Raw genomic sequence first — 11,088 nt, 5'->3', positions numbered from 1 at the left:
CCAACGAATGGCATACTAGATATACATTTGTTTTTGTCTTTTTCTTTTGTCATGTTGTGTTTGTATCTGGGTCCTTCTTTACTTTGCCTAGTAGTGTATCAACAATGGAAACAGTATAGTGATTGGCAACTGTAATGTGCTTCAATACATTTATTTTGTGTTGCACGTTTTCTTGGTTCAGAGGTGTTTTAGCATGTTTTAGTCTGCATGCTGCTACTTTATGGATGTTTAGCTGACAAGGTTGCTGGGATTGTAGCGTTTGTTATTTGTTTTCCTATAGATTTTGACCGTGCATGTGTTGTTGTGCATTGCGACATTAAGGTCCAGGTAACTGATGTCTTTGTATTGTTGGTGTTCCACTGTAAATGCAATTTTCTGGTGTAGACAATTGAGGCAATTTAGATTGTCTACTATGCCTTTGGCATCCCCATTTACTATCAGTAATGTGTCATCTACATATCTCCTATCAAACTCAAATTCTCTTTAGACAGTGTTCTTGGCTCTTAAACAATTTTTGTTCCAAATGATTTATGTTTTTGTCAGATATGGTACCAGATATATACGACCCCATTGCTAGGCCATCTGGCTACTTATAACTGTTGCCAATCCTCATTACCTCCAACAGCACACTTAAATAAAAAAAAACGACACATAGAATTAAGTTAGCAAATGATGATCCAGATTATTTAGGAACACTCTGTATATGTATGTATATCATACTCTGTGGATGATTTATAGTGTTATCTCTGTTGACTACATGTAAAAACATATTTTTAACTGTTTGTTTCTGTATATTCTGCTAGTTTCAATGTCTACCGTACACAGAATATTGTGTGTGATGTTTCGTATGTGTGAGATTCTTCACAAGTGGACCACACGAAAACTGTAAGTAGAAATTTTCCAAATTTCACCACTAACTCTGTATAAAGATCGATCATGAATTAAAATTGCACTTGTTTTTATATATTGGAATAAAGACAATAGAACAATGCAGCACCTCACATATAAAAAAAAGTACAAGTAAATGGCTTACCAAACCGTGCGAAATATAAACAAAAAGAAATGGTGACTGCTAGTAGACAAGTAATTTATAAATAAAAACGTTGTTTTTACAACCGCAGGCTATCACAAACGATTTCTAAAGTACCTAATCAAATTATTATTGCCAAACTAGGCAAAGAAAGCTACATACAAGTACAAAAATCTGGAAATGAAAGCTCTTAAAAACAGATGCTCACATAAGATTTAGCAAACGTTGTCAACAGTTAGGCCTAAATACGAATTACGTAAAAGTGACAACAAGGGCTTGCAGCAGCATAGCGAAACTTATAAAGCATAAAGCACAAAAACTATGATTGAAAGACGAAATAAAGCAGCTACACAAGAAGAAGGACTTACTAAAGAAGCAGACAGCATGGAACCCAGTATATATGAGAGTATGTTCAACATATCCAAGACATAGTCGATAAGGAGTACCTGAACATTTTCAATACACATGACAACAAATTGTAGACTTTGAGATCCAATCAAAACAACAAATCTAACCTTATAGTAACCGACAAACATACACAAAATGTGGTTCAAATGGCTCTGAGCACTATGGGACTTAACATCTGTGGTCATCAGTTCCCTAGAACTTAGAACTACTTAAACCTAACTAATCTAAGGACATCACACACATCCATGCCCGAGGCAGGATTCGAACCTGCGACCGTAGCAGTCGTGCGGTTCCGGACTGAGCGCCTTAACCGCGAGACCACCGCGGCCGGCGACAAACATACACACACATTTACAGCAGATTGGTGAACAACACGGACATAAAATTCAACAAAAGGGAAAATAATCTACCCCAAAAAGAACTAAAAAACAGTATAAAGCCCAACGTCAACAACCATACACTAAAACAGATCACATTTGCAACTATATATACACAGCTGATGCTGCAAAATTCGCTTCAAATGCAAAAGCAGCAATAGTTCGCATAGTAAGGAAGTTTCTCGAAAAACAAGTGAGGAGTAGATCTAAATATTTGCTAAACGATACAAAAATCTTAAAATTCATAAATAATAAACTGAAACACAACCAATCTATTGTCATGTAGACAGGTAAAGACAATACCCTCGTTGTAATTAAAGAAAAGAAGTACATAGACTAAAGATATGAATTCTTTGATGCTAATAATATTCAATACATAAAAAACCATTAAAAAACTCAAAGTAAAACTATGCATCAGTTAAAAAACACATATTTCTTCTTGATAGAAACTGAAAAGCAATGTCTCATGTGTTTAAAGCCAAAGGCACCACATTTATGTGTACAGTCAAAAATATGCAAAAAAGGTAATCCGACACGATCCCTAGTAAACCCAACAAACTGCCCAGCATACAATCTATCACAGGAACTGGATAAAATACTAATGAAAAATTATAGATAAGAAACAAAATGTACCATAAGAAACAGAGTAATATCAGCTGATAAACTAAAAGCCATCAACAGAGTGGTTCATTTAAATACTACTTAATGCTTACATCTCCCAGAATTATGTGGATGAGTAAATGAAATCTGAAGAGTTTACTCAGATACGAATACAATCTCCCAGGAGTATGTGGATGAGTAAATGATATCTGAAGAGATTATATAGACACGAATACATTGTTCTGTTTTGACCAGGACAAATCATCACATCTAAACGTCATGCTACAGCCCATACTTCACGAGGTAATTGTTGTTCGGCATTGCTCTAAAACCGAATCGTTAACTGGTGTCACCACTAGTAGTACTTGACATGTTTCAAAAAATAGACCAAACTGACTAGAATAGATCACAAAAGAGACATGCCTCAAATTTTCAAACAAATTCATTTAAAATGACATATTTTTCTGAATTGAAAAGTCTTGCAAGTGAAGCCAGAGAAATTTACTAAACAATGACTCCTCCTTCAGTTCTGAATTCCCACCATCCTGGTAAGGTTTAATAGAAGCTGTCGCATTTACGCAAATGGTCTTTGGTATACTAACATAGATTTAAATCAGTATCTTGTTTCTCAAGATACGTTAGATTTTGTTAAAAATAGGTCAAAAACTACAATGTGGCAACTCGCGCTGATTACTCTGATATAAAATTTCGCCCATTCTGCTACATCCACTTCTAAAGCCAGCCTGATCCTTCACCTGACTAAAATTTATATTTTCTTTCTATGCAGTTGATAACACGTTTACTCAATAACAAGGAAGGTTAGGGTATAACGTCACGTCGACGACGAAGTCATTAGAGATGGAGCACCTGCTCAGCTCTGGGAAGGACTGTGAAGGCTATCCACCGTGTCCTTTGGAAAGGAACTACCGCAGCAAACTTGTGTTTGAAATACTGTGCCTCAAGATCAGCTAATAGCTCTAAAATCGAGCAATGTAGAGCAACTGGTAAAGACGCGGAGCTCGCATTCGGGAAAACGAGGCTCAAATCCTTATCCGACGATTCAGATTTGGGTCTTTCGTGGTTTCCCTGAATGACTCAAAGCAAAAACAAGGTTGGTTTCTTTAAAGAGGTTATTACTGTTTCCCTGTCCCATCTTTGCTAAATCCGAGTCCGATCTCTGTCTTCATTGATTTCGTCGTTAATAGCCGTTAAAACCAAATATTCCTTCCTGCCACCCCTCTTTTAACATCAGTGGAACTACTTGCCATCGAGAAAGACGTCGTACGGAGGATCGTAAACCTCAGCGATTACCATTGTCAAATTGTCCGCGCTTAAGGGAAAGGGGGGAGGTTATATGATGTCATAAGAGACAGAGCACAAGCTGAGATACGGCGTGGACGGAGAAGGATATCGATCATACTTTTTCAAAGAGACCATTACGATATTCTCATTAAACGATTTGGGGAATTATCGAAAGTCCAAATCTGGATGTCTGGACTTCAGGAGAGGAGGACAGATTTTCGTACAACAAATAACAGTTTGTCTTATTTCTCACATAGCTGTTCATCTTCCAGTAAATCCTATAATATTCCATCCCAATCGCTATACGATAAAGTTAAAGATTAAATTAAATTTGGGTATTTTAGATATATATTTACGTTTCTTCTATTACTTAATTATCTTTGAATGGTAATAATTACGAACAATATATGTTTTACTTATCTTTTTCTCTTGCTTCCTGCTCGTTGTTTAAGGTCAGGTTTGTTGCGTGGCGACTGAAACACATTTTTCGCCTTTTTCGTCATTTGTTAATAACGGAGCAGCAGTTCACCACACAGTTTCTCCAGACAAGTGAAACAACAAACAAACGTCTTATTTCAAGTAAAGTAAGTTAATCATAGAGTGACTGACACTGTATCTCTACACGTCAAAAGCTAAACGCAGAGTGAATGAATTGGCGCACCACACCAATATTTATAACCTCGCACTTCTCCCTAGAAGATCCCAGGAAGATCTGCAGCGGATAGGCACTTGGTGCAGGGAGTGGCAACTGACCCTTAACATAGACAAATGTAATGTATTGCGAATACATAGAAAGAAGGATCCTTTATTGTATGATTATATGATAGCGGAACAAACACTGGCAGCAGTTACTTCTGTAAAATATCTGGGAGTATGCGTGCGGAACGATTTGAAGTGGAATGATCATATAAAATTAATTGTTGGTAAGGCGGGTACCAGGTTGAGACTCATTGGGAGAGTCCTTAGAACATGTAGTCCATGAACAAAGGAGGTGGCTTACAAAACACTCGTTCGACCTATACTTGAGTATTGCTCATCAGTGTGGGATCCGTACCAGATCGGTCTGACAGAGGAGATAGAGAAGATCCAAAGAAGAGCGGCGCGTTTCGTCACAGGGTTATTTGGTAACCGTGATAGCGTTACGGAGATGTTTAATAAACTCAAGTGGCAGACTCTGCAAGAGAGGCGCTCTGCATCGCGGTGTAGCTTGCTCGCCAGGTTTCGAGAGGGTGCGTTTCTGGATGAGGTATCGAATATATTGTTTCCCCCTACTTATACCTCCCGAGGAGATCACGAATGTAAAATTAGAGATATTAGAGCGCGCACGGAGGCTTTCAGACAGTCGTTCTTCCCGCGAACCATACGCGACTGGAACAGGAAAGGGAGGTAATGACAGTGGCACGTAATGTGCCCTCCGCCACACACCGTTGGGTGCTTGCGGAGTATAAATGTAGATGTAGATGTAGATGTAGATGAATTTTCCCGAAACAGAAACTTGTTAATTACAATAATTTTTTAATCATCTCATCAATTTAGACAAAAAAATATATATTTCTAGAAGCCTGACTCTTACGGTTACAAGAATGTAGGTCTGGTTATTCACATCTTATTCACTTTTGCAAAATTATACTATGGAATGCGAATTTTTTACCAATTTTATCACTTTATAAAGAAGTTGTTTTTGGAAAAGGAAAATTGGTGTACCAAAAATGGAGGAAAGGAGGTTTTAATTGAGATATGTCAAGGCTGATACAAGTAACTTTCATCTGTAAGACAATTTTAGATAATATGTACTTTGTAAGTAGCATGATTTTATCATATTTATTTAAATAAAACAAGTAAATACACTGTAGCAATCAGGAGCCAGGAAACTAAATACGGACTAATTAAGTTTAGTGTGAAACATCTTTATTAAAATTTCAGCAGTTTCTGCAACGTATTGATTACACTTTGCATTTTTAATGGATAACATAAAAGAAACACAAAATGTTATTTGGATCATTAGATCCCTCTTCTGTTTTTAACTTCCTCGTTTATTTTAAAATAAATAATGTGATGACGAAATTACTAAATCTTAAACACACGTGTTGTACTTGAAAATAGCTCAAAAGAAATGCTTTCATTAGTTATAACGCATTTGGAGTGAAATAATCAATTATATATGATCATACGTGTTGCATAATTTAGATGTAAGTTAGTATAGAGAGCTTTTATAAACATCGGTATCAACTACCGCAGAAATGGAAATTAACCTAAACCGCCTATTTACATACCAACACCCGTAAAAGAACTGCACGAACTGCCGCTGCGGAATGCGAGTGCGAGAGACCCTGAAAATTTTCATCGGTTATCACCCGGCGGACTGCTTCCGTCTCAGATACCGTAACATACTCTTAATGATAGACGGAGACTAATGGGTTGTTGCAATGTGACCATATACCACACACCATCTGCCACTGAACCAACCGCTACCTGCAGTGATTATAGGAAAGATATTAAGTTGTCCTCTGGCGCTCCTTATGGGCATCAGCTGCAGTTATTTGAAATACATGTATCCTTTTCAAAGTTGAATGAATTACTGGTAGCAGCTATTGTCTACGAGTAACTGAGATTTCATCTTTTTTTTTCGTGTTGTTTAAACATCCCTCAAAGACGTACGACTGATAGCTCAATACACAATTTTAATCATATTCTTGGTTGCAGAGATATTTTTGCCTAAATGAAGACGCTCACGGAAGAAAGACGTCTTAGGAAATCAATGAATAAATATGCACACTACCAGTACGGCAAGCGGAATAGAAGCGACATAGTTAAGTTGGCTATCACCAGGCTACCTGGAAATGTCTTAGATTAAATGCTGCTCCATTCTATAGTGATTTACGACATCCATGCTTCGAAGTTGACGCTGCGTCGCGTGAAGTCCCACTAGCATCGATGTTAATCCACATACACTAAAGAAGGGGGACTCAGCTTTATTTACCTACTGGCCACTTTTCTATCGCTGTTAGTATAAGGTCTAAAACTTTGCTTCCGCCGTTTTTGCAATAGACGGCATTGTGGAAAGTAGTGGTGCAAGTCGTTCGTCGTGTCATATACACTCCTGGAAATGGAAAAAAGAACACATTGACACCGGTGTGTCAGACCCACCATACTTGCTCCGGACACTGCGAGAGGGCTGTACAAGCAATGATCACACGCACGGCACAGCGGACACACCAGGAACCGCGCTGTTGGCCGTCGAATGGCGCTAGCTGCGCAGCATTTGTGCACCGCCGCCGTCAGTGTCAGCCAGTTTGCCGTGGCATACGGAGCTCCATCGCAGTCTTTAACACTGGTAGCATGCCGCGACAGCGTGGACGTGAACCGTATGTGCAGTGGACGGACTTTGAGCGAGGGCGTATAGTGGGCATGCGGGAGGCCGGGTGGACGTACCGCCGAATTGCTCAACACGTGGGGCGTGAGGTCTCCACAGCACATCGATGTTGTCGCCAGTGGTCGGCGGAAGGTGCACGTGCCCGTCGACCTGGAACCGGACCGCAGCAACGCACGGATGCACGCCAAGACCGTAGGATCCTACGCAGTGCCGTAGGGGACCGCACCGCCACTTCCCAGCAAATTAGGGACACTGTTGCTCCTGGGGTATCGGCGAGGACCATTCGCAACCGTCTCCATGAAGCTGGGCTACGGTCCCGCACACCGTTAGGCCGTCTTCCGCTCACGCCCCAACATCGTGCAGCCCGCCTCCAGTGGTGTCGCGACAGGCGTGAATGGAGGGACGAATGGAGACGTGTCGTCTTCAGCGATGAGAGTCGCTTCTGCCTTGGTGCCAATGATGGTCGTATGCGTGTTTGGCGCCGTGCAGGTGAGCGCCACAATCAGGACTGCATACGACCGAGGCACACAGGGCCAACACCCGGCATCATGGTGTGGGGAGCGATCTCCTTCACTGGCCGTACACCACTGGTGATCGTCGAGGGGACACTGAATAGTGCACGGTACATCCAAACCGTCATCGAACCCATCGTTCTACCATTCCTAGACCGGCAAGGGAACTTGCTGTTCCAACGGGACAATGCACGTCCGCATGTATCCTGTGCCACCCAACGTGCTCTAGAAGGTGTAAGTCAACTACCCTGGCCAGCAAGATCTCCGGATCTGTGCCCCATTGAGCATGTTTGGGACTGGATGAAGCGTCGTCTCACGCGGTCTGCACGTCCAGCACGAACGCTGGTCCAACTGAGGCGCCAGGTGGAAATGGCATGGCAAGCCGTTCCACAGGACTACATCCAGCATATCTACGATCGTCTCCATGGGAGAATAGCAGCCTGCATTGCTGCGAAAGGAGGATATACACTGTACTAGTGCCGACATTGTGCATGCTCTGTTGCCTGTGTCTATGTGCCTGTGGTTCTGTCAGTGTGATCATGTGATGTATCTGACCCCAGGAATGTGTCATAAAGTTTCCCCTTCCTAGGACAATGAATTCACGGTGTTCTTATTTCAATTTCCAGGAGTGTAGTAAGCTTAGGAATTTCAGAACATAACGCCATTAAAATATCAGTCGATTTTTGATTGCATCATAAAGTTATTCTCGACTGAATACGTCAACTTGTGAGCACAATTCTCGTCATCTGCGGGAGGTTTTAATTTTATGCTTTTATATGAAAAAATCTGCGGCTGAGGCTCATAAAAAGGTGGGTAAGACCTATGATGAGACACCTGTTAGTGACAGAACTTCGCAAAAAATAGGTTCTATGCTTCAAGAATGGTAATTTTGACCTTAAAGACCGGCATGGTTGTGAAAGAGAGAAAGCTTTCGATGCTACTGCAAGCGACGGGAACAATCACAGGAGATCGTTATCGAAAGCAATTGATGTGTTCGGGCCGAAAACTGAAAGACAAACGGCCACAGTACGGCGATAGACATGAAAAGGTGATATTGAAGCATGACAGTGCTGGGCCCCATGTCGCAAAACCCGCCAAAACATACTTGGAAACGTTGAAATGGGAAGTTCTACCCCACCCGCTGAATTCTCCAGATATTCCTCCCTCTGACTGCCATCTTTCTCGATCTATGACATACGACCTACCTGACTAGCACTTGCGGTCATATGAACAAGTGCAAAACTGGATCGATTTATGGTTCCCCTCAAAAGATGCCCAGTTTATACACTGCGGGATTCGTATGCTGCCCTAAAGCTAGGAGAAAGCAGTGGCCAACGATGGCCAATACTTTAAATCGTAAACTGTTTGTAACTTTTTCACAATAAAGTCTCGAACATCGAGAAAAAACGGCAGAAGCAAAGTTGTAACCGCCTACCGGTTCCATAGTAGTGGTGATTTGTAAAGTAGGGAAATTTTTTACTTACAAAATTTACAAAAGTTAGAGTACATAATAATAAGTATTTACCAAATTCTTTATGTCAAAATTTTATGAAAACCTAACGAAAATGTTTTTAAAACCCTACCGCCTACTGCGGTAGGGGCCAGGTTGACTCCCACTGCACTAAAGCAATGAGCGGCGTACCAGACACATTCGGGAAGAACTGTTCCGTTTTCTCGGAAGCCTTTATTAGCAGACGCGGATTACTTACATGTACTGTTAGATACGTACTGATTGACTAAATAAGAGTCGCTTTGATCCGCAAGACAGGGTTAAAAGTGGTTGGTTGGTTGACTGGGAGAGGGGACCAAACAGCGAGGTCATCGGTCCCATCGGATGGAGGAAGGAAGTCGGCCGCGCCCTTTCACAGGAACCGTATCAGCATGTACCTGAAGCGATCTACGGAAGTCACGGAAAACCTAAATCAGGATGGCCGGACGCAGGTTTGAACCGTTGTCCTCCCGAATACGAGTCCATTGTGCTAACCACTGCGTCTCCTCTCTTGGTAGGTTAAAAGTGTCACTACTCATACACCAGTAACGAATGCCTCCAACAATACAACAATTTAACATTTATGACCCATTCCGTTGGTTCCTGAGGAACAGAGACATATTATACACTACTGGCCATTAAAATTGCTACACCAAGAAGAAATGCAGATAATAAACGGGTATTCATTGGACAAATATATTATTCTAGAACTGACATGTGCTTACAAAAGAAAATGGTTCAAATGGCTCTGAGCACTATGGGACTTAACTTCTGAGGTCATCAGTCCCCTAGAACTTAGAACTACTTAAACCTAACTAACCTAAGGACATCACACACATCCATGCAAGAGGTACGATTCGAACCTGCGACCGTAGCGGTCGCGCGATTCCAGACTGTAGCGCCTAGAGCCGCTCGGCCACTTCGGCCGGCCATGTGATTACATTTTCACGCAATTTGTGTGCATAGATCCTGAGAAATCAGTACCCAGAATAACCACGTCTGGCCGTAATGACGGCCTTGATACACCTGGGCATTGAGTCAAACAGAGCTTGGATGGTGTGTACAGGTACTGCTGCCCATGCAGCTTCAACACGATACCACAGTTCATCAAGAGTATTGACTGGCGTATTGTGACGAGCCAGTTTCTCGGCCATCATTGACCAGACGTTTTCAGTTGGTGAGAGATATGGAGAATGTGCTGACCAGGGCAGCAGTCGAACATTTTCTGTATCCAGAAAGGCCCGTACAGGACCTGCAACATGCGGTCGTGCATTATCCTGCTGAAATGTGGGGTTTTGCAGGTATCGAATGAAGGGTAGACCCACGGGTCGTAACACATTTATAATGTAACGTCCACTGTTTAAAGTGCCGTCAATGCGAACAAGAAGTGACCGAGAAGTGTAACCAATGGCACCCCATACCATCACGCCGGGTGATACGCCATTATGGCGATGACGAGTACACGCTTCCAATGTACGTTCACCGCGATGTCGCCAAACACGGATGCGACCATCATGACACTGTAAACAGAACCTGGATTCATCCGAAAAAATGACGTTTTGCCATTCGTGCACCCCGGTTCGTCGTTGAGTACACCATCGCAGGCGCCCCTGTCTGTGATGCAGCGTCAAAGGTAACCGCAGCCATGGTCTCCGAGCTGATCCTCCATGTTGCTGCAAACGTCGTCGAACTGTTCGTGCAGATGGTTGTTGTCTTGCAAACGTCCCCATATGTTGACTCAGGGATCGAGACGTTGCTATACGATCCGTTACAGCCATGTGGATAAGATGCTTATCATCTCGACTGCTAGAGATACGATGCCGTTGGGATCCAGCACGGCGTTCCGTATTACCCTCCTGAACCCACATATTCCATATTCTGCTAACAGTCATTGGATCTCGACCAACGCGAGCACCAATGCCGCGATACGATAAAACGCAATCTCGATAGGCTACAAACCGACCTTTATCAAAGTCGGAAACGTGATGGTACGCTTT

This window comes from Schistocerca serialis, chromosome 3, assembly GCF_023864345.2.
Source record: "Schistocerca serialis cubense isolate TAMUIC-IGC-003099 chromosome 3, iqSchSeri2.2, whole genome shotgun sequence".
NCBI classification, from domain to species: Eukaryota; Metazoa; Arthropoda; class Insecta; order Orthoptera; family Acrididae; genus Schistocerca; species Schistocerca serialis.
This window is presented reverse-complemented; position numbering follows the sequence as displayed.